Source organism: Mya arenaria, chromosome 15, assembly GCF_026914265.1.
Source record: "Mya arenaria isolate MELC-2E11 chromosome 15, ASM2691426v1".
Lineage (NCBI taxonomy): Eukaryota > Metazoa > Mollusca > Bivalvia > Myida > Myidae > Mya > Mya arenaria.
In genome coordinates, this window is record NC_069136.1 from 50,113,348 (window position 1) to 50,137,398 (window position 24,051).

The 24,051-nt window shown below is 39.2% G+C and overlaps 2 long non-coding RNA genes across 2 annotated transcripts; both read left to right on the plus strand.

Annotated features, from left to right (window-relative positions):
- The first annotated feature begins 281 nt into the window (after positions 1 to 281).
- LOC128220574 (uncharacterized) lies at positions 282 to 4,977 on the plus strand. The gene is made up of 3 exons (XR_008258816.1): positions 282 to 2,815; positions 3,148 to 3,225; positions 3,616 to 4,977. It is a non-coding gene; the product is annotated as an uncharacterized LOC128220574 (long non-coding RNA).
- Positions 4,978 to 13,553: 8,576 nt separating this feature from the next.
- On the plus strand, positions 13,554 to 23,834 carry LOC128220563 (uncharacterized). Its single transcript, XR_008258815.1, has 5 exons — positions 13,554 to 13,827; positions 14,380 to 14,462; positions 17,134 to 17,256; positions 18,534 to 18,619; positions 22,887 to 23,834. It is a non-coding gene; the product is annotated as an uncharacterized LOC128220563 (long non-coding RNA).
- The last annotated feature ends 217 nt before the right edge of the window (positions 23,835 to 24,051 follow it).

Here is a 24,051-nt window from a genome sequence, read left to right on the forward strand (position 1 = left end):
AACCAAATCAGATCTATTTCTGTTTCAGTTTTATTTATTGAAAAACAAATGTCAAAAGACGCTAGTTTGTTAGGTCGGTGTAATAAAAGGAAACCCGAAGACCTGGAAAAAAGTATTCGAAGTGGTTTGTACGCCGGGATTTAATACTTCGTTGCGTTAGTGGCTTGTATCCAATAGATGTTGGTGGTTGGAGTGGGGTGGGAAGTCTAGGAGTGGGAGGGGGAGGGGGTTGGGCTATGAAGACGTTTACGTTTATTACATTGTGTCTATCCTTTGTCTAAAGCATTCAACACTATTTCTTGTTGGAAAACTTTATAAAATTAACCTATGATAACGTGCTTAGTTTATTCAATATCTTTAAAGTAACGTGTGTTGTATTGGACAGCACCGAACTGCACTGCACAATACACTCAGAACTGAGATCTGATAAGACAGCAGCAGGTAATATAGATTAAGAGCAATACACAGACGTTGTGTACTATACACGGGCTGAGTTTATTGTTTATTGTGGATAAGTTGGGTATAAGACTTGTGTATTGGTATCATGCGGAACCTGATGTATTGACATTTCATGTATTTGTCCGCAGAACAATGAATACTTGCCTTTACAGTTTGATAAAATGCTCATTCAATTGTTCATTCAATTGGTCGTTATTTACCTGTTAACCTGACTGTGTGATGTAAGAAACGGAAGCAGGGGCAAAACAATTACATTAAACATGTCTCACATTAGATAATTATACTTTTCAACCCTTTCCAAAAATGAAGACTTCGAACCCTAGTTTTAAGACCTTTGAAAGTAGTATATGAGACTTTTTCATAATCCCCCGTCCTCCAATTTGAATGAATGGGGTTCCCGGGATTTATCCCCCCGTTTCTCCGCCGGCGAACAAACCATCTCGAATACTGTATGTACTTATCAAAAATGAAAGGGGTTCCAGCGGGGTTCAGTGACCCCCTCACCCCCCACAACATCCACAACCTTCTCCAACCACCAACAACTACCGCATACAACCCACGAACACGATGAAGAACTAAATCCTGGCGTACAAACCACCTCGCATACTCTATTGTATGTACTTATGGAAAATGAAAGGGGTTCCCGGGTTTCAGCCAATCCCCCCCCGAGCTCTCCTTCGACTTCCCCTTCCCTCTCAAACCACCAACAACTAGAAGGAAATTATTTTCCCTTGTTAATGATGAAATAACCGCCAGGTTGCGATTGATGATCACGAAGAATTCGTGCGAATAGGAATGTAAAGGCATTCAGCTTTTGTGAACCGATCCGTTCACATCGATTTAATTGATTGTTAAATTTGTGGTCGTACCGGGCAGTATGCAGAAGGCAGTGTTTAATGAAAAGGCTGTACAAAGAATAGTTTAAATCCTCGTGCAGAGGGTCAGTCGTATTGAAAATATGTAAATTGGATTTATATGACATGACGAATTACAAATTTGTGCTAAAGAAAATTGTTTTTAATATTTTCATATTTAGTGCTTCGAATTACAAACTTATAAAGAATGTGTTTCGTTGACATATTGTTAATGAATATTAAGGTGACATTTTTATTTCTGTTTTGCGAGCTTCACGTTGGAATAATATGCAAAACAATAAAGTCGGGGTTCAGGATTCCGTGGTTCAACCACGTGGGTGTGAACACATGAGCTGGTCAAGATGGTCATCTCGTGACAACTGTTTTGGGTTGATGTCATCGCCTGTTCACGTGTTACGCTTCCGGTGGATTTCCTTCGATGGTTGGGGTTTTCTGGTATAATATCACCAGACAGCGTCAGCCATAGTTGAAGCCATACAGGCAACATAAAAAGATAAGTATTATAAATGAAATTCAATCATCTCTGAATTGAAAGAGAAAGATTTTAAGCAATGCTGTTAAATCTGCAAAGCATTACAAGTTATGAGATGCATAAGCTTTAATTTTAATTATGTGGTGTATGCAACGTTATGGAGTCTGTTCATGTATATATTAGTTAAAAGTGTGTCAGATATAAAAGGATCTCATATACTCTTTATTCAATATTCAGTTTGTAAGTGATGTGATACTACAGACATATTCAAGAATATACTGTTTCTAAAAGTGTATATACATTCATTTCCACAATATTTCAAATTCGATGGTTAAAACAAGTTATACACAGGGCTTACAAAAAGTAGTAAATTCTTAAATACGACCGCTCGCAAATTTTTATAAAATATTTCACGAGCAAATTTGGTATATTCAAACTTCATATATTTTCGTGAAAAACTTTTATTTAGAAAAGGTGTTCTTTGATTTGAAAGATAGTATTATATTTAATAATATAATGTACACATGTACGATGAATTGGGTACTTTGTCTGGAGTGTTTGATTGTGATGATATTGCATTTTACTACTACTACTACTGCTACTGCTGCTGCTGCTGCTGCTACTGCTACTACTACTACTACTACTACTACTACTACTACTACTACTACTACTACACTACTGCTGCTGCTGCTGCTGCTGCTACTGCTACTGCTACTGCTGCTGCTGCTGCTGGTGCTACTGCTACTGCTACTGCTACTACTACTACTACTACTACTACTACGAATATCATATTCGTGTGTCTGTTGTAACTTACCATAACCTAAGAATAAAGTTTAACAGCATCGTGAATTCAATGGCAGCATCACCAAGACTATACAATTGTTATAAAGTTTTAATAAAAGGCAACATCGCTGATTCACGGCGAAACGTGAGGTTGTATTCCCAGGCAAAGGAGCAAACACAGTTGTAACCTATCTCCACGATTATCTGCCAACTAACTACGGCCTGGGTGAGGAACATGTTCAGTTCCACTTTGACAATTGCCAAGAACAGAACAAAAATAATGCTGTTCTTGGCTATGCTGTGTGGAGAACATTGACAGTTGAGAGTTGTTATGTTTTAGGGAAAAAATAAGATATGATACATGATGTAAAATATATTATGGTACTAGTATTGCTTTATTTATGAGTTTGAAAGGATTTATGAGTAATACTATAGATGAGTGAAACAGATGTACAGTTTTAAAAGCTTTTGATTTGCTGTACTTAAAATATCATCACTATATATAATCCAGTCTTTAATTTGTAATAAAGAGCTTGACATTTAACTATTCGATTCCAGGAGCCGACTTCACCAAATGTTCATGCGACTGGCATTATGGAATTTGGAAATTGGTGGATGCACATGGGTGAAATAACAGTTGAGTTAGATTTTAACTAATCAATATTTACAAATTATTATAGACATATATTACTTACACCTGATTTAAAATTGATTGATTTCCTTCATTTACAGTTATACTTCATTTAATGTATAAACTGTTATGAAGTCATATAAAGAAAATGGGATTTTGTATAGTAAAACTTTAAAAATATCACTATTACCTATGACTGATTTTAAATTGTATTAATTATTATGCTAAATATGTTCATTCATGAGCATTCATATTAAGAGGTAATAGATAATTAATAAATTCACTGATGTTTTATACTTTTCATAGTGTAAGAGTACTGCTTATTACATAATATGTCATATAGGATCTTTTCTGTCTGAAATTTATCCAACATGTAATGTTTTTCTTCAATACAGTAGGTGGCTTCTAGAGTAGCCACGTCATCCCGCAATGACCACAACATCCCACATATTGTTAATGGCAGTCGCAAATCAGTGCCATTTTATGACTGGATCACCTTTAAAGGCATTTTCAAACCATTGAAGAACATTTCCAAATACAATTCATTTGAGGTATCGCCTAACAAGAATGGGGTTGTAAGAGTTAGGAAGTTTGTTGGTGCTCCAGAGGAGAGAATAAACATTATAAAAACCTGCCAAGTGGATATTGGTGTTCTGCAAGAGCAGATCGTTGGTGATGGAATCAGTGCTGAAAGGCACTTGCATGATGTAATTAGAGATTTTTGCATTTCGGATAATGCCAAAAACACAACATGCCCTTTACCATTTGTTGCAAAAGAAGGCAATTCAAAGGCCAAAAAACAAAAGTTTAACTAGGTTACTTTATTAAAAGTGACACTATTATTCAAAATCAGTACGTACACATGTATAACAAACACAAAATTTGACTGATAAACCTATAACTACTTACTAAAAAATGCATTTATGTAACATATTAATTACTGATAACAAGCGTGTTACCTTATTTTTAATAGCAGAAAGCGCAAAAATATTAAATGATTGGTGAATGCTAAAAGATTTACTGTGGTCTACAATAGTTTTATAAGGGAAAAATACCGTGTTTTATGTTCATTTCTTTCAAATTCAACTAGGTATTATTCATAAGAACCATTGCTTTTGACATTTATTCATCCTTTTGAAATATTATAATTATAATATTATTATTTGTGGCAGATCTTATTTGTGAGTAAGAGTGCATCTTTAAGAACATATGTCTGTGTGTGTTTGGCAAAAGTGATAGTTGTCTTGCTACAAACCGATTGGCAAGAATTAGTGGAAGTTTGATGTAATTATGTGTATATTATAAGTGTACATGTAAAAAGTTATACATTTGATTAGTTTCAATGTACCTTGCATGCAAATGTATGTTGTCAATTTTTGTCAAATTAGGCATTTATCAAGGCTTTTTATGTAAATACATTTGATTTTTGTCATTTTACAGCTCCAAAAGAATAGAGTTTGTTGCTATGGCCACCAATTATAAAGTGCCTTGTTATTGATTAAAAAGGTAATTGATTTCACCGGACAACTTACATCCTTTAAATAATTGCTTGTGTTAAATAAATATGTTTGTGTTTTGATTAATACCAGGATAAACTGCACTGTTTTTGAACAGTTCACCTTGTTCTTGTAAAGTGGCAGATTTTCTTTTCATGGTCTAAGGAAAATTGCTATAAACGTTCTATTTTACTTCTTTACAGGCTTAAATTTAAATGTTGTACTTAAATATATCCCAGAATAATAATCTATAAAATTCAAATGTGATTGTATATATTTCAGCTGGTCTTTGCGTTTTTTGATAAATTTAAATTAAAAACATTGTAGTCATGGCAACCGTTCTATGAAATGTACATGTGGTGTTCTACTCTCCAAAAATTGATGTTTTTGAGGTTATGTTAATGTTTCAACAGAGATCAAAATGCTTGGGGTGTGCGGAATGATATTTGGTCACCTGAAACCAACGCCTCAAAGTATGCGCCAATTCGTAAACAAAACGCGCTCCCATATAGCTCATAAGTGGGAGCTAATCTCGAAGATATCTCTGGAACCAAAAATGATAGGAGGTTGGTTCTGGTGTTGAAATTCACGTCTCCCCATACCCTACGTAACGCGCACGTCGGCGCAGCACTGTCGTTATTACGTTACAATTTCCATTCACCTATAAGGTTATTTTATACGCTAAAATGCTGCACAAAATGCCCTAAAATGGGGTCGGCAATCTCGAAGATATCTCAGCATCCCTACACCTGACCAGGCTGGGACCAACTTGTCCATGTAGGGGACGCTAAACCCTTCAAGATGCACCCCTTGGGGTGTGCGGATGATATTTGGTCACCGCAAACCAACGCGTCAAAGTATGCGCCAATTCGTAAACAAAACGCGCTCCCATATAGCTCATAAGGGGGAGCTAATCTCGAAGATATCTCTGGAACCAAAAATGATAGGAGGTTGGTTCTGGTGTTGAAATTCACGTCTCCCCATACCCTACGTAACGCGCACGTCGGCGCAGCGCTGTCGTTATTACGTCACAATTTTCATTCACCTATAAGGTTATTTTATACGCTAAAATGCTGCACAAAATGCCCTAAAATGGGGTCGGCAATCTCGAAGATATCTCAGCATCCCTACACCTGACCAGGCTGGGACCAACTTGTCCATGTAGGGGACGCTAAACCCTTCAAGATGCACCCCTTGGGGTGTGCGGGATGATATTTGGTCACCGCAAACCAACGCGTCAAAGTATGCGCCAATTCGTAAACAAAACGCGCTCCCATATAGCTCATAAGGGGGAGCTAATCTCGAAGATATCTCTGGAACCAAAAATGATAGGAGGTTGGTTCTGGTGTTGAAATTCACGTCTCCCCAACCCTACGTAACGCGCACGTCGGCGCAGCGCTGTCGTTATTACGTCACAATTTTCATTCACCTATAAGGTTATTTTATACGCTAAAATGCTGCACAAATGCCCTAAAATGGGGTCGGCAATCTCAAGATATTCCAGCATCCCTACACCTGACCAGGCTGGGACAATTGTCCATGTAGGGGACGCTAAACCCTTCAAGATGCACCCCTTGGGGTGTGCGGGATGATATTTGGTCACCGCAAACCAACGCGTCAAAGTAGCGCCAATTCGTAAACAAAACGCGCTCCCATATAGCTCATAAGGGGGAGCTAATCTCGAAGATATCTCTGGAACAAAATGATAGGAGGTTGGTTTCTGGTGTTGAAATTCACGTCTCCCCCACCCTACGTAACGCGCACGTCGGCGCAGCGCTGTCGTTATTACGTCACAATTTTCATTCACCTATAAGGTTATTTTATACGCTAAAATGCTGCACAAAATGCCCTAAAATGGGGTCGGCAATCTCGAAGATATCTCAGCATCCCTAACCTGACCAGGCTGGGACCAATTGTCCATGTAGGGGACGCTAAACCCTTCAAGATGCACCCCTGGGGTGTGCGGGATGATATTTGGTCACCGCAAACCAACGCGTCAAAGTATGCGCCAATTCGTAAACAAAACGCGCTCCCATATGCTCATAAGGGGGAGCTAATCTCGAAGATATCTCGGAACCAAAAATGATAGGAGGTTGGTTCTGGTGTTGAAATTCACGTCTCCCCATACCCTACGTAACGCGCAGTCGGCGCAGCGCTGTCGTTATTACGTCACAATTTTCATTCACCTATAAGGTTATTTTATACGCTAAAATGCTGCACAAAATGCCCTAAAATGGGTCGGCAATCTCGAGATATCTCAGCATCCCTACACCTGACCAGGCTGGGAACATTGTCCATGTAGGGGACGCTAAACCCTTCAAGATGCACCCCTTGGGGTGTGCGGGATGATATTTTGTCACCGCAAACCAACGCGTCAAAGTATGCGCCAATTCGTAAACAAAACGCGCTCCCATATAGCTCATAAGGGGGAGCTAATCTCGAAGATATCTCTGGAACCAAAAATGATAGGAGGTTGGTTCTGGTGTTGAAATCACGTCTCCCCATACCCTACGTAACGCGCACGTCGCGCAGCGCTGTCGTTATTACGTCACAATTTTCATTCACCTATAAGGTTATTTTATACGCTAAAATGCTGCACAAAATGCCCTAAAAAGGGGTCGGCAATCTCGAATATCTCAGCATCCCTACACCTGCAGGCTGGGACCAATTTTCCATGTAGGGGACGCTAACCCTTCAAGATGCACCCCTTGGGGTGTGCGGGATGATATTTGGTCACCGCAAACCAACGCGTCAAAGTATGCGCCATTGTAAACAAAACGCGCTCCATATAGCTCATAAGGGGGAGCTAATCTCGAAGATACTCTGGAACAAAAATGATAGGAGGTTGGTTCTGGTGTTGAAATTCTCATCTCCCATACCCTACGGAACGCGCACGTCGGCGCAGCGCTGTCGTATTACGTCACAATTTTCATTCACCTATAAGGTTATTTATACGCTAAAATGCTGCACAAAATGCCCTAAAATGGGGTCGGCAATCTCGAAGATATCTCAGCATCCCTACACCTGACCAGGCTGGGACCAATTGTCCATGTAGGGGACGCTAAACCCTTCAAGATGCACCCCTTGGGGTGTGCGGGATGATATTTGGTCACCGCAAACCAACGCGTCAAAATATGCGCCAATTCGTAAACAAAACGCGCTCCCATATAGCTCATAAGGGGGAGCTAATCTGAAGATATCTCTGGAACCAAAAATGATAAGAGGTTGGTTCTGGTGTTGAAATTCACGTCTCCCCATACCCTACGTAACGCGCACGTCGGCGAGCGCTGTCGTTATTAGTCACAATTTTATTCACCTATAAGGTTATTTTATACGCTAAAATGCTGCACAAAATGCCCTAAAATGGGGGTCGGCAATCTCGAAGATATCTCAGCATCCCTACACCTGACCAGGCTGGGACCAACTTGTCCATGTAGGGGACGCTAAACCCTTCAAGATGCACCCCTTGGGGTGTGCGGGATGATATTTGGTCACCGCAAACCAACGCGTCAAAGTATGCGCCAATTCGTAAACAAAACGCGCCATAAGGGGGAGCTAATCTCGAGATATCTCTGGAACCAAAAATGATAGGAGGTTGGTTCTGGTGTTGAAATTCACGTTCCCCATACCCTACGTAACGCGCACGTCGGCGCAGCGCTGTCGTTATTACGTCACAATTTTCATTCACCTATAAGGTTATTTTATACGCTAAAATGCTGCACAAAATGCCCTAAAATGGGGTCGGCAATCTCGAAGATATCTCAGCATCCCTACACCTGACCAGGCTGGGACCAACTTGTCCATGTAGGGGACGCTAACCCTTCAAGATGACCCCTTGGGGTGTGCGGGATGATATTTGGTCACCGCAAACCAACGCGTCAAAGTATGCGCCAATTCGTAAACAAAACGCGCTCCCATATAGCTCATAAGGGGGAGCTAATCTCGAAGATATCTGGAACCAAAAAGATAGGAGGTTGGTTCTGGTGTTGAAATTCACGTCTCCCCCTAACCCTACGTAACGCGCACGTCGGCGCAGCGCTGTCGTTATTACGTCACAATTCATTCACCATAAGGTATTTTATACGCTAAAATGCTGCACAAAATGCCAAAATGGGGTCGGCAATCTCGAAGATATCTCAGATCCCTACACCTGACCAGGCTGGGGCCAACTTGTCCATGTAGGGGACGCTAAACCCTTCAAGATGCACCCCTTGGGGTGCGGGATGATATTTGGTACCGCAAACCAACGCGTCAAAGTATGCGCCAATCGTAAACAAAACGCGCTCCCATATAGCTCATAAGGGGGAGCTAATCTCGAAGATATCTCTGTAAACAAAAATGATAGGAGGTTGGTTCTGGTGTTGAAATTCACGTCTCCCCATACCCTACGTAACGCGCACGTCGGCGCAGCGCTGTCGTTATTACGTCACAATTTTCATTCACATATAGGTTATTTTATACGCTAAAATGCTGCACAAAATCCCTAAAATGGGTCGGCAATCTCGAAGATATCTCCGCATCCCTACACCTGACCAGGCTGGGACAATTGTCCATGTAGGGGACGCTAAACCCTTCAAGATGCACCCTTGGGGTGTGCGGATGATATTTGGTCACCGCAAACCAACGCGTCAAAGTATGCGCAATCGTAAACAAAACGCGCTCCCATATAGCTCATAAGGGGGAGCTAATCTCGAAGATATCCTGGAACCAAAAATGATAGGAGGTTGGTTCTGGTGTTGAAATTCACGTCTCCCCAACCTACGTAACGCGCACGTCGGCGCAGCGCTGTCGTTATTACGTCACAATTTTCATTCACCTATAAGGTTATTTATACGCTAAAATGCTGCACAAAATGCCCTAAAATGGGGTCGGCAATCTCGAAGATATCTCAGCATCCCTACACCTGACAGGCTGGGACAACTTGTCCATGTAGGGGACGCTAAACCCTTCAAGATGCACCCTTGGGGTGTGCGGGATGATATTTGGTCACCGCAAACCAACGCGTCAAAGTATGCGCCAATTCGTAAACAAAACGCGCTCTCAATAGCTATATGGGGGAGCTAATCTCGAAGATATCTCTGGAACCAAAAATGATAGGAGGTTGGTTCTGGTGTTGAAATTCACGTCTCCCCATACCCTACGTAACGCGCACGTCGGCGCAGCGCTGTCGTTATTAAGTCACAATTTTCATTCACCATAAGGTTATTTTATACGCTAAAATGCTGCACAAAATGCCCTAAAATGGGGTCGGCAATCTCGAAGATATCTCAGCATCCCACACCTGACCAGGCTGGGACCAACTTGTCCATGTAGGGGACGCTAAACCCTTCAAGATGCACCCCTTGGGGTGTGCGGGATGATATTTGGTCACCGCAAACCAACGCGTCAAAGTATGCGCCAATTCGTAAACAAAACGCGCTCCCATATAGCTCATAAGGGGGAGCAATCTCGAAGATATCTCTGGAACCAAAAATGATAGGAGGTTGGTTCTGGTGTTGAAATTCACGTCCCATACCCTACGTAACGCGCACGTCGGCGCAGCGCTGTCGTTATTACGTCACAATTTCATTCACCTATAAGGTATTTTATACGCTAAAATGCTGAAAAATGCCCTAAAATGGGGTCGGCAATCTCGAAGATATCTCAGCATCCCTACACCTGACCAGGCTGGGACCAACTTGTCCATGTAGGGGACGCTAAACCCTTCAAGATGCACCCCTTGGGGTGTGCGGGATGATATTTGGTCACCGCAAACCAACGCGTCAAAGTATGCGCCAATTCGTAAACAAAACGCGCTCCCATATAGCTCATAAGGGGGAGCTAATCTCGAAGATATCTCTGGAACCAAAAATGATAGGAGGTTGGTTCTGGTGTTGAAATTCACGTCTCCCCATACCCTACGTAACGCGCACGTCGGCGCAGCGCTGTCGTTATTACGTCACAATTTTCATTCACCTATAAGGTTATTTTATACGCTAAAATGCTGCACAAAATGCCCTAAAATGGGGTCGGCAATCTCGAAGATATCTCAGCATCCCTACACCTGACCAGGCTGGGACCAACTTGTCCATGTAGGGGACGCTAAACCCTTCAAGATGCACCCCTTGGGGTGTGCGGGATGATATTTGGTCACCGCAAACCAACGCGTCAAAGTATGCGCCAATTCGTAAACAAAACGCGCTCCCATATAGCTCATAAGGGGGAGCTAATCTCGAAGATATCTCTGGAACCAAAAATGATAGGAGGTTGGTTCTGGTGTTGAAATTCACGTCTCCCCATACCCTACGTAACGCGCACGTCGGCGCAGCGCTGTCGTTATTACGTCACAATTTTCATTCACCTATAAGGTTATTTCATACGCTAAAATGCTGCACAAAATGCCCTAAAATGGGGTCGGCAATCTCGAAGATATCTCAGCATCCCTACACCTGACCAGGCTGGGACCAACTTGTCCATGTAGGGGACGCTAAACCCTTCAAGATGCACCCCTTGGGGTGTGCGGGATGATATTTGGTCACCGCAAACCAACGCGTCAAAGTATGCGCCAATTCGTAAACAAAACGCGCTCCCATATAGCTCATAAGGGGGAGCTAATCTCGAAGATATCTCTGGAACCAAAAATGATAGGAGGTTGGTTCTGGTGTTGAAATTCACGTCTCCCCATACCCTACGTAACGCGCACGTCGGCGCAGCGCTGTCGTTATTACGTCACAATTTTCATTCACCTATAAGGTTATTTTATACGCTAAAATGCTGCACAAAATGCCCTAAAATGGGGTCGGCAATCTCGAAGATATCTCAGCATCCCTACACCTGACCAGGCTGGGACCAACTTGTCCATGTAGGGGACGCTAAACCCTTCAAGATGCACCCCTTGGGGTGTGCGGGATGATATTTGGTCACCGCAAACCAACGCGTCAAAGTATGCGCCAATTCGTAAACAAAACGCGCTCCCATATAGCTCATAAGGGGGAGCTAATCTCGAAGATATCTCTGGAACCAAAAATGATAGGAGGTTGGTTCTGGTGTTGAAATTCACGTCTCCCCATACCCTACGTAACGCGCACGTCGGCGCAGCGCTGTCGTTATTACGTCACAATTTTCATTCACCTATAAGGTTATTTCATACGCTAAAATGCTGCACAAAATGCCCTAAAATGGGGTCGGCAATCTCGAAGATATCTCAGCATCCCTACACCTGACCAGGCTGGGACCAACTTGTCCATGTAGGGGACGCTAAACCCTTCAAGATGCACCCCTTGGGGTGTGCGGGATGATATTTGGTCACCGCAAACCAACGCGTCAAAGTATGCGCCAATTCGTAAACAAAACGCGCTCCCATATAGCTCATAAGGGGGAGCTAATCTCGAAGATATCTCTGGAACCAAAAATGATAGGAGGTTGGTTCTGGTGTTGAAATTCACGTCTCCCCATACCCTACGTAACGCGCACGTCGGCGCAGCGCTGTCGTTATTACGTCACAATTTTCATTCACCTATAAGGTTATTTCATACGCTAAAATGCTGCACAAAATGCCCTAAAATGGGGTCGGCAATCTCGAAGATATCTCAGCATCCCTACACCTGACCAGGCTGGGACCAACTTGTCCATGTAGGGGACGCTAAACCCTTCAAGATGCACCCCTTGGGGTGTGCGGGATGATATTTGGTCACCGCAAACCAACGCGTCAAAGTATGCGCCAATTCGTAAACAAAACGCGCTCCCATATAGCTCATAAGGGGGAGCTAATCTCGAAGATATCTCTGGAACCAAAAATGATAGGAGGTTGGTTCTGGTGTTGAAATTCACGTCTCCCCATACCCTACGTAACGCGCACGTCGGCGCAGCGCTGTCGTTATTACGTCACAATTTTCATTCACCTATAAGGTTATTTCATACGCTAAAATGCTGCACAAAATGCCCTAAAATGGGGTCGGCAATCTCGAAGATATCTCAGCATCCCTACACCTGACCAGGCTGGGACCAACTTGTCCATGTAGGGGACGCTAAACCCTTCAAGATGCACCCCTTGGGGTGTGCGGGATGATATTTGGTCACCGCAAACCAACGCGTCAAAGTATGCGCCAATTCGTAAACAAAACGCGCTCCCATATAGCTCATAAGGGGGAGCTAATCTCGAAGATATCTCTGGAACCAAAAATGATAGGAGGTTGGTTCTGGTGTTGAAATTCACGTCTCCCCATACCCTACGTAACGCGCACGTCGGCGCAGCGCTGTCGTTATTACGTCACAATTTTCATTCACCTATAAGGTTATTTTATACGCTAAAATGCTGCACAAAATGCCCTAAAATGGGGTCGGCAATCTCGAAGATATCTCAGCATCCCTACACCTGACCAGGCTGGGACCAACTTGTCCATGTAGGGGACGCTAAACCCTTCAAGATGCACCCCTTGGGGTGTGCGGGATGATATTTGGTCACCGCAAACCAACGCGTCAAAGTATGCGCCAATTCGTAAACAAAACGCGCTCCCATATAGCTCATAAGGGGGAGCTAATCTCGAAGATATCTCTGGAACCAAAAATGATAGGAGGTTGGTTCTGGTGTTGAAATTCACGTCTCCCCATACCCTACGTAACCCCCCTTCGTAACCGTTTTCATCTATATATTTTTCTCGCGAAAATTATATAAGTAAGTACAGTGTCATTCAAGAATCACAGTTGTAAAAATCATTGTTATGAGTATGCTGTATTAATAATTTTGGGATCCCCGGCCTGGGTATACAAAATTTATTTATTGTAACGAGCTTTACCAACGCTGTAAACTGTTGACTGTTACCATGGAACTGTTTAACAGTTGTCCGCAACATATTTTGCCAAACTAGACGAACAACAACAAACACAACCACAGCAAAATACGAAGATATGTCGTGTGCAGCCCTTACTAGTGTATCGTATCGGTGGATTTCAAAGGCATCAACGAAACATTCGGTTCAACGGTCATTTTTTGCCAACCTCGACTATTGATGCACCATGAGCACAGTTAACTACAGATCGGATAAACAACCATTCGGATATCATGATCTTGTGATAGGGTCGCGTCTTAAAATTATGCAAACAAAAAGATTGACATCTCAGTTCTATACAAACGTAAGAAATATAACCTTAGCCCTAACCCTAGCTGAATTAAAATCATTGTATTCTAAACTCAATATTTTCTCCCAACAACTGACAAGTAATTTGCATTTCCCTTTTAGGAAAGTTTTTTTGAAACTAATATGTTAACATTAAAATTTAAGTATTAAGTACAAAATTAATAATGCCATGTCAGCCGCTGTATAAAAATTTGTTGTCCAAGATATCACTGTCTGTTTCCCTGAGCCATCATACTTCATTACAACTTGAAATTTCGAAGCTTCCTGCCTGACACTTTCCTCATAATTACATTTGGAAAAAGATATTGAAAATAATTATTTAATGATTTTTTTTTATCTGAGTGGCTAAATCTGGCGTCCTATATATGTGTGTCAAGAGGGAAAACCACAATAAAGGTAGCTTGACTTTGTAACAGAAACCTTTGGTTGAATATTGCTGACTAAGAACGAAATACTATAACATTGCATTACAAGTTCCTATATGATGTGCTTGTTTAAGTCAACTTTTTTCAATCAGTTTGATAATTATGTTTGTCCTTTTTGACAGGACCATTTCCATGTATTGTTGGAGGAGGAAAGTGATGCTGCCTTTCTATTCGAATACAGATGCAGAGAACCCGATTTTCAAAAGTATTTAACGCTTATTGTGATTCTTTATGATTAATCTTCTTTTTATTTCATTCTTCTGTATATGTTGATAAGTTAGAATTGAAAATAGCATTAAGTGCCAGGTAAATAACACCCACTTGTGAATATTTTTATATTATTTTTTGCTTTCTGACATGCATGATCCTTATCACTCCTGTGATTGCTCTAGTTGTCTCCGGAGATAACACTCCTGTGAGGGCTTCCATGAAAGTGACACTCTTATTCAAAATCAATATACACATGTATAACAAACATAAATATTTACTGATAAACCTTTAACGATTTACTAAAAAAATGCATTTATGGTTACTATTTATTACTGATGACTTAGTTTGTAACCCTGTATAACCCTGTATTTATTAACAGAAAATCTCAAAAATATTAAATGCTAAAAGATTTACTGTGATCTACTATATAGTCACACAAGGTAGAAATACCATCTTTTATGCACAATTATTTCAAATTAATTATTAAATCGGTATCATCCATCATTATAAGAACGATTATTTTCAACATTTATTCATTCTTTTTGGAATATTAAAACATAATGCTTTATGCCACGAGCTGTTTTCTTCATGAATGCATGAAACACTACCAAGTTATTACACCTGTGCTTGGCATCAAATTATTTAAACAAGCCTATATAATATCTAGAATTTAATAAAACCAAGAAAGCAGTTCACCTGAGTTCAATGCTTATAGGCTTGTGAAGTTTTGACCACAGTTTTGATAATACTTGCACTGTACCAACATTCCTCATACATAATACTTACACTGTACTGACATTACTCGTACATAATTCTAACACTGTACCGACATACCACAAACATCATACTTCAACTGTACGACATTCCTGGTAAATAATACTTACACTGTACCAATATTCTTCTTACATAAAATTACAGATTTACAGATTTCTGTTTGAAAATTAATGTTTTATGGTTTGAACCGATACTAACGGTTTAAGAAAAAAACATAAAACATGATTTTTTTAACTAAAATATGCAATTCTGCGTTAATATTTTGTCAGCAGTTTTATATCACTGGTTTCAGTGGATTTTTTTGTAAAAATTGGCTCATTCCAAGACAAGTTGTCATAAAGTTCCATCTGTGAGAGTGCAGCTTTAACATGCTTGATTAGGTACATGTACTTTTGCAAACTTGCTTGTCATTATACATTTTTACATTAGAAATTGAAATTCTGCAATGGTAAAGGCTCCTCCATTTCAAGACTGTTTTTACATGTCCATACAAAACATATCCCAGCTTGGGCATTTGAAACAAGGAGGACCAGAGGGTAGATATTCTTTGTAACATAAAATAATAAATAAACTACTGAATGGAATTTAACTATATTTCATACAATGGTAAAGCACATTGAGAGAAAGTGCAGTGTACAAGAACAATAAATATATTTCAGCTAACTACATAGTTGTGTAACTTCTGATTACTTTAACAATTTGAATCAAACAGCAAACATTGGTTAAACATGCCACATTTATGATCATATGTTCATGGAACTTGATCAGAATGTTATTCTTGATGATCTTTAGGTAGAGTTTGAAACTGGGTAATCAGAGGTCAAATACCAGGCCACTTAGGTCAAATCATAGAAAAAAATTGTGAACACTGTAGAGGTTACAATCTCCCTTTCATCACCATGAAACTATGTCAAAATGTTTGTGTTTATGAAGTCTTATAAGTCAAGTTTGAAACTAGGTCACGAAGTCAAATCATAGAAAACATTGTTAAAACATTGTTGAGGCCATATTTTCTACTTGATCTATATGAAACCTGGTTAAAATGTATTCATAACAGCAAGGTAAGGTTTGCAACTGGGTCATCCGTGATAATAAAAAAATCATCCGTGATATCAAAAAAAGACATTTGGTCACTAGGAAGGATCTAAGTGATATATTTTTTAATTCCAGCAGGTATAAATGTTTTGATTCCATACCTCATGATTATATGCAGATTTATTGAAAATATACTCTATAATTTAATAAGAAGTCCTTCCATAATGTAGTCAAAGGATGTATAGTAAGTTTTAAATGTTTCGTGCATTTACATGTAGAACAAGTGTTTAATCACACTCACTGCTAAAAAACATTCTGAATTAAATGAAACAATGTTCATGTTTATACTCCATCCATAACAAGAACAGAAAATAAAAATGTACAAAGACAAGTACGCATCCTTTCTAAGGTAGCAGACCACCAGACTGACATTTCAAATTCTCTAAAACTGTAATACCCTCAACTTTAAAAATTAACATGTAGCATTGAAAACTAGTCCTAAATTTGTTTTAATTAAGTCCCTTCTTGTTGCACTTTCCATCGCCCTGAAAAACACTTATTTCCTTCTCCTGTCACAATTGGCCTAGCCCTGAAAGCACTTATTTCACACTTGAATTTGACCAGGTGAGCAATACAGGGCCTTCAGTTTTTTGTTAGCAGTGCTGTATCACTGGTTTTCAGAAAATGTGCAAAAATTTGGTTCATTGCTAGACAAAAAGAAAAAAAAAACTTGTCAAAGTGAGAGTGCAGCTTTAAATAAGAGTATTTTTCACTCAAGCTCCTTGATGACTTAAATTTAGGCATCTCCATTTATATTTGTTCTAGGATTTAATTAATTTTTTTAAAATGTATTGCAGGCTAGAGCTACAGTTATGGCAAATTGAAATGGAAATTATGAGGCAGTGGCCTACTTGAGTTTTACAAACTCTCCACTGAAATTGAGACCAGCATGCAAGACCAAAGTCATTAAACACAACAAGGTACATTCATGTTTAGTCTTATTGTGTTTTTAGCTCTACTGGCCAAAGGCCAGAAGAGCTTATGCGATGGTAATGTGTACGTAGTGTGTGCGTCATACGTCATGCGTCATATGTGCGTATTGAAAAATAGTTCAATTTTCAAATGAAAAATTTGGCAATTGTAAACTACAATACATTCTTGAAATATGGTATGTGGTCTATTATAAAGATGCATAAGGTGAAGTAAATGTAGATTTTTCCCTTATTTGATTCTTGTTTTAATTACAGTAAAAACTTTGTGAGGTAACAATTTGTTTTTGGTTTCAAATTTAGACAAAATGTGTAGATTTTTTTTATGCCCCCGAAGGTGGGCATATTAAAATCGCACCGTCCGTCCGTCCGTCCGTCCGTCCGGCTCTGTAACTTTCCCTTGTATGGACAGATTTTAAAATAACTTGCCACATGTGTTCCACATACCAAGACGACGTGTCGCGTGCAAGACCCGTGTCCCTGCCTCGAAGGTCAAGGTCACACATAGTGTTTATTCACAATGGAGTGCTGCATATATGGACATAGAGTATAGGTTGTCGTGTCCGGGCTGTAACTTTCCCTTGTATGGACAGATTTTAAAATAACTTGCCACATGTATTCCACATACCAAGATGACGTGTCGCGTACAAGACCCGTGTCCCTACCTCAAAGGTCAAGGTCACACTTAGTGTTTATTCACAATGGAGTGCTGCATACAAGGACATAGGGTATAGGTTGTTGTGTCCGGGCTGTAACTTTCTCTTGTATGGACAGATTTTAAAATAACTTGCTACATGTGTTCCACATACGAAGACGACGTGTCGTGTGCAAGACCCATGTCCCTACCTCTAAGGCGAAAGATACACTTAGTGTTTATTCACAAGGAAATTCTGAATATATACATGACTACACACAGGTATTAATTACTGATTATAAAATTCAGAAAAAACATTTGATTTTTGCTAGGTTCTTGTCATAAGACACTTGTATAGATCACCCATATTGTTAGAAATGTTTGCAATGTTTGGATTTAAGGTCAAAATATGTTTTTATTTCTATTTCCTGATACTTTCCCAAAGTTATTTTTGTGTAATTTGAAGTACTTTCATGTAAAATAGGTGACAATCATGAAAACTGGGTTTGAATTTTTCAACCCCTATGTCACACTTTTGCCTCATTATTTTGAAAAACACCCTTATTCTGCATAAAACCTTTTTTAATTAACTACCCGGCATACAGTTACCTAGATTTACACCCTCCTCTTGCAGATACTGCTGTTGGTGTACATGTACTTCAGATGCATCAGTCCGGTTTATCAGCTGTGTGAAATCAACATCTCCACAGCAGCAGCTGGGTAAGCTTTTGCATATTCATTTGGGCTGAAAAATGGTTCCCAATCAATAATTGAATAACGCTTGTGCCCAGGAACTTCATACTAAGCAAACTTTGTTTACATTTTCCAAGATTAATCAACAACACTTTTTTCTCTTCACCATTTGATATGGGTGAATAAACGAAACTTCACTGTTGGTTCGTTTCCAGTCCAAAATTACAAATTTCATGTCCATCATTTATTTTTTCTCAGCTACGACCACACAATAGGGGAGACAAGCGCTTTTTCAAAAAAGCAATCTGTAGTTGATACCGATTTTCTTAATAATTGATTTTTAAATAAAGATATGCGCATGTAGATCAATACTAGTCTGACAGGATTTGGTATTAACTGGTCACCATGTCATATCTAGCTAATTGGGGTGTGAATGGCTTGAAAACAGTCGGCTTAATAAAGATTTTTCAAAAACTTAAGTTGATTGCTTTAATTGCAATTACTCATTAATTTAGATTTGTCATTAAATAGCCAGCAATATGTATTCTTTCAAACTCAACACATAAAAGTTTGAATTCAAAATGGACATAGAACAGAACATACCAAATCAGCCTTAAAGTTTTAAATTACCAAAGATAACTTTTGTCATTAAACAAACTGAACACATGGCATTCAACTCGCAATGTTTCCAAAGACACTCATGGCTTCACTACGAAGAGTTAAACATTGCGCTAATTTGTTATTTAATATACATAGTAAAACTATGCAAATATATGTAAATGTTACTGAACGATGATAATAGTTTTATATCTTCTATTTCATATCAACTATTTTACCAGAAAAGATTTAGAGAAAAACCATGAAAATAAACCTGAACTCACTGAAAATTGAGTCTTTCAATGTTTAAGATTACAAGAAAAAAATCTTGATGGTAGGGGACACCCTTCCCGAGCCCACCCTTTCTGCATCCCCAAAGTCAATTTCCTTCTTACGCGCCTGCATTGTCTTAATGCTTCACACAATTGTTTACAGCCATCACACAATTAGGTTATATATTTGTAACCAAATTGTAACCTGGTTAAAATGGTGTACGCTGTTGTTCTGGCGGGAAGGCACCTGTGGTAATAAGAATCATTCTTACAAATTGTGACTGAACATGGTTAAGATACATGTTGGAAGAGTTTATGAAGACTTTTCATGGCATTCTGTTTCTGGCCCCTGACTCATGGTCAATGTCACTTTAACTACTAATAGAAAAATGGTTAGAGCGAAGAGTAAGGGCTGACATTTTGTGAACAATTTTGGTTATATACTAATGGCCAAAAGTCATGTCCGGTCTACTAAAACTACAATATCTGTTTAGTTTTATATCGCACACTCATAAATTTGGTACCGATAGACAGAGGACATTAATATGCATTCAATGAAAATTGAATTTTGGAAATCGAGCCAGTACTGCCGAGCCAGTACTGCCGGTACAGTAATGTGATGAAAATTGGCATTGAGGATTTGCAAGGCACAAATGATTGCATTGAGTGTGTCTTAAATAAAACGGCGTTTTTAGTAGTGTGTATGACCCCCATTAATCCGAATGAGTTCAGTGCACCTTTTACGCATTGACGCTACAAGTCTGTGCAGGAATCCAGCCGGAAGTAGGCCCCATTCCTGAGCAATGGCGTCACGTAATTGATGGACGTTGTACACGTTCCGTGCCCTAATCTTCCGTTTCATGTAGTCCCAAACGTTTTCGATTGGGTTCATATCCGGCGATAACGCCGGCCATGGCAACGTTTGGACATTTTAGCCGCCAGGAAGTTTTGAGTCAGCCTTACAACATTGGGCCGGGCGTTGTCGTGCTGTAGGACAGTACCTGGATGGGCAGTAAGGAATGGGAGAACAATCGGCTGCAACACTTGGACTACGTAAAGTTGTGCAGTGAAGCCATTAAAGCGTCCTCGGCCATATTCGAGGAATACAAGTTGGGTTTTATGATGGTTAGTAAACCCTGCCAAAACCATGACGCTCGGCCCACCCCGGCGGTCATTCTCAATTACACAGGCGTCCGTAAACCTCTCACCAGAGCGTCGATAGACATGTTGACATCGGTCATTTGAATCAACGTTAAATTTAGACTCATCTTTAAACAAAACGGTTTGTCATTGATTCAAGCGCCATCTCCGATGACGTAACGCCCATATTACCCATAGACGCCTGTGATTGGGAGTTTATCTTGCTCCACGATATGGCCGTCGGCAACGTAACTCGACTGCCTTAAGACGTTGCCATACCGTTCTGGCACTTATGTGAGGTGGATTACGAGCAGGTGTGTTTCGCGCCGTGTCATTTGGAGCGGCAAAACGATGGCCGTCCGGAACGTGGGATATCTGCCACGGTGATGTGCCTTGCGAGTTCTGTACGTTATCGACGAATGGTTTTCTCATTAACCCCGAAATTACGGCCTACATGTGCGGCAGTTGCACCAGCCTCAAGTTGGCCTATTGCGCGCGCACGCCTCTCATTTGAAAGCTTCATCTTATAATCAAAATCAATATTTTCTTCAAATATTCTGATGTCTTCCGATCTGGATATCATACGACAAGAGGATAAGGTAAATCATTTTATCCAATTGGTCACAATACTGTATACATGAGGGAGCATGTGAAAAACGTCGCCGGCAGTGTATCTCAATTGTTAGAGCGCGGACGACTATCAAAATTCAGAAACCGGTTTAAAATACACGCGGTATAAAGTAGACAAAATTTCAAGGTCGTAACTTCACGCGTTTAAAAGATATTATGGAAACCCATACCGGACAAGACTTTTGACCATAAGTATAGTTTTTTAGACCTTTCATGGGTTTGGGTTTTGGGCCCCTTAAGGGTCAATGTCACTTTTATTAAAAATAGATACCATTAACCATTGTGTATAGGTTGCTATTGATTGTAGAATGCAGGAAAGAAATTCAAGAAAAAATAAGAAAAAAACTTAATTTAATCTTGTCCCTATTCTTTCTTGAAAAAGCGCATATATACCCAATTTTTGTATAAGTAGCTAGAGAAATAATGGAAAGGTTTAACTTAATGCATTGTTTGAAATTAACTAAATCTTGAATTAAATAAGAAGCCATCTCAGTATTTTGGTAGGAATTAGTTTGATGCAGTAGGTCTCCAGTGCTGAAAGAGGGGTTCTATGATGACAATGAGTGGTGCATGTTGACAAGTCAGAGACACCAATTTTAGGTTCATCTCCTCATCATGTAGCTGTATCCCTTTTAAAGCACTGGTTTCTAAACAAAGATAAATACATGTATATCGTAATTGATGAATAGGATTAAAAGTCATATACTTGCATTCAAAAGGGTAAAAAAAAATGCATCTAAAAGGTAAATAAAGAGCCCTACTACCTCTACTTTTTGCTCTAAATATCCCCATGAAATGCTTCATTTCACATTCAAATTTCAACTCTCTGACAGGAATAATAATGAAATGGTCAGTTTATAAACAAGATAAAAAGATAATAGACAAACAATCAGAGATTTCCCTATAGACATTATAAGATAGACCTGTATGAAACACATGATAATAAGATGGAGAAATATTACTCAGCCTAAAGCATTTTATGGTTCATACCTACCACCAAGATAATATTAAGCAAAAGTTAAACAGTTCGTTATAGAAAATGTCGGAAAGGAGTGAATAAAAATCAGAAAAATAATTATTTGATAAAAAAATAATGGAAAGAATAATTACTCAAATGTTCATTTGCAGTCACAAAGTGACAAATCCCTTGAATTATTTCTTAAAAAAACTGTTTGTTCTCATTTAGGTAGCATTTGATGATGTGTTACATTGTAATGATGTATGTAGTGACAAGTGCTTGCATGACTTAAAGCTGCACTCTCACAGATTGAACGTTTTGACAACTTTTTGTATTTTTGTGTTGGATGAACCATTTTTTGCCAAAATCCATGAAGACCAGTTATATAAAACTGCTGACAAAAAACCAGATCGCAAATTATATATATAAGTTTGAAAACTGATGTTTTATGCATTTTTCTTAAACTGTTAGTAACTGTTTAAGCAATATTAAAAACATAAATTTTCGAATGGAAATATCAAAATCTCCAATCGTTTTTTTTGTCGGTAATCTTATATCATTGGTTTGCCGATATTTAGGCAAAAAATTACTCTTTCCATTACAAAATATCAAAAAGTCGTTAAATTGTCAATCTGTGAGAGTGCAGCTTTAAATCATGTGTGTAGACAGTGATGTGGTTTATACCGATATTTTACAGGACCTCATTCTTTGCTGGATGGATACAGAGATGACCCCAGAGATGTAGCCATCACTGTGACATGGACATTATAGATAGTGACCTTAAACTAATCATAAAAAAATGTTGAAAAAATATGGTTTTCTAATATTAAGTTGAGATTAACATTATTTTTAGAATTTGTGAACAATTAGTGTTAAAGCTGAACTATAGATTGAGAATACATAATGAAGAGGTACGGTAAATTCACTGAGGAGTTATTTAACATATAACAATGAAGGTCGACTTCCTAATGGTCTGTCACCAATTATCAGATATGTCACATATGCTGCACGCTTCATTTGCTTCAGAGACTGAATAGATTTTCATACTGGGTATTTAAGTGTTTTGCTTATTTCGATTTTAAAAAATATTTTGAAATTAATCGCCAAAAAAATTGAAAGATTGTCACCACTTTTGCAAATTTGCCAAGGGCAATTGCCAATGGAAACAAAATTGAATTATATAAAAAACAAATATTTGGCACAAATGTGTCCGTAATTTCTTGCATGCATGTAGGAACTGCTTGATGAATATATGACCAATTAATGACTTTATGAACTCTGCATGATGTTTACATCAGATAGTTACTTTCTATATCTGTAATGACATTAAGATATATGAGCATTAACTCTAAGGCATTGCATGTAGTAAGTGGTGATATATTTATGTGCATTTGAGATGAGTCTGCCTTGCCAAAATCTGCGTGTTCACCTCCCAGTTCAACAGTGACAATAAAATGTGCCAAATCAAGTTCACAGTTAATATTTAGAAATACTTTTTTGTTTAGGAAGGTATAGAGTATTTGTGGCGGGATGACCATAGGTGGCAGTATTAGTCAGGGATGGTCAACCCTCAACATACACTTTAGTGAAACATAAAGGTAAATCAATGCAGTAACTATATATATATATATATATAAATATTACATCTTAAGGGGCCCTTTATCTTTTCCATTCAAGCTATGTTGGACTGATTAAACCTTTGCCAACAATATGCAGGGCTAGTTTTCACTATATAACTATAAATCAACTTGAATCTACTCCCCACTAACAACAGGCCAGATTGTTTAACAGAAATGTTCCTAAGATGGCCTTTTATAAAACTCCTTTTTTACTTGGCCTTTCAAAGAAGTGCTTAGGGGACA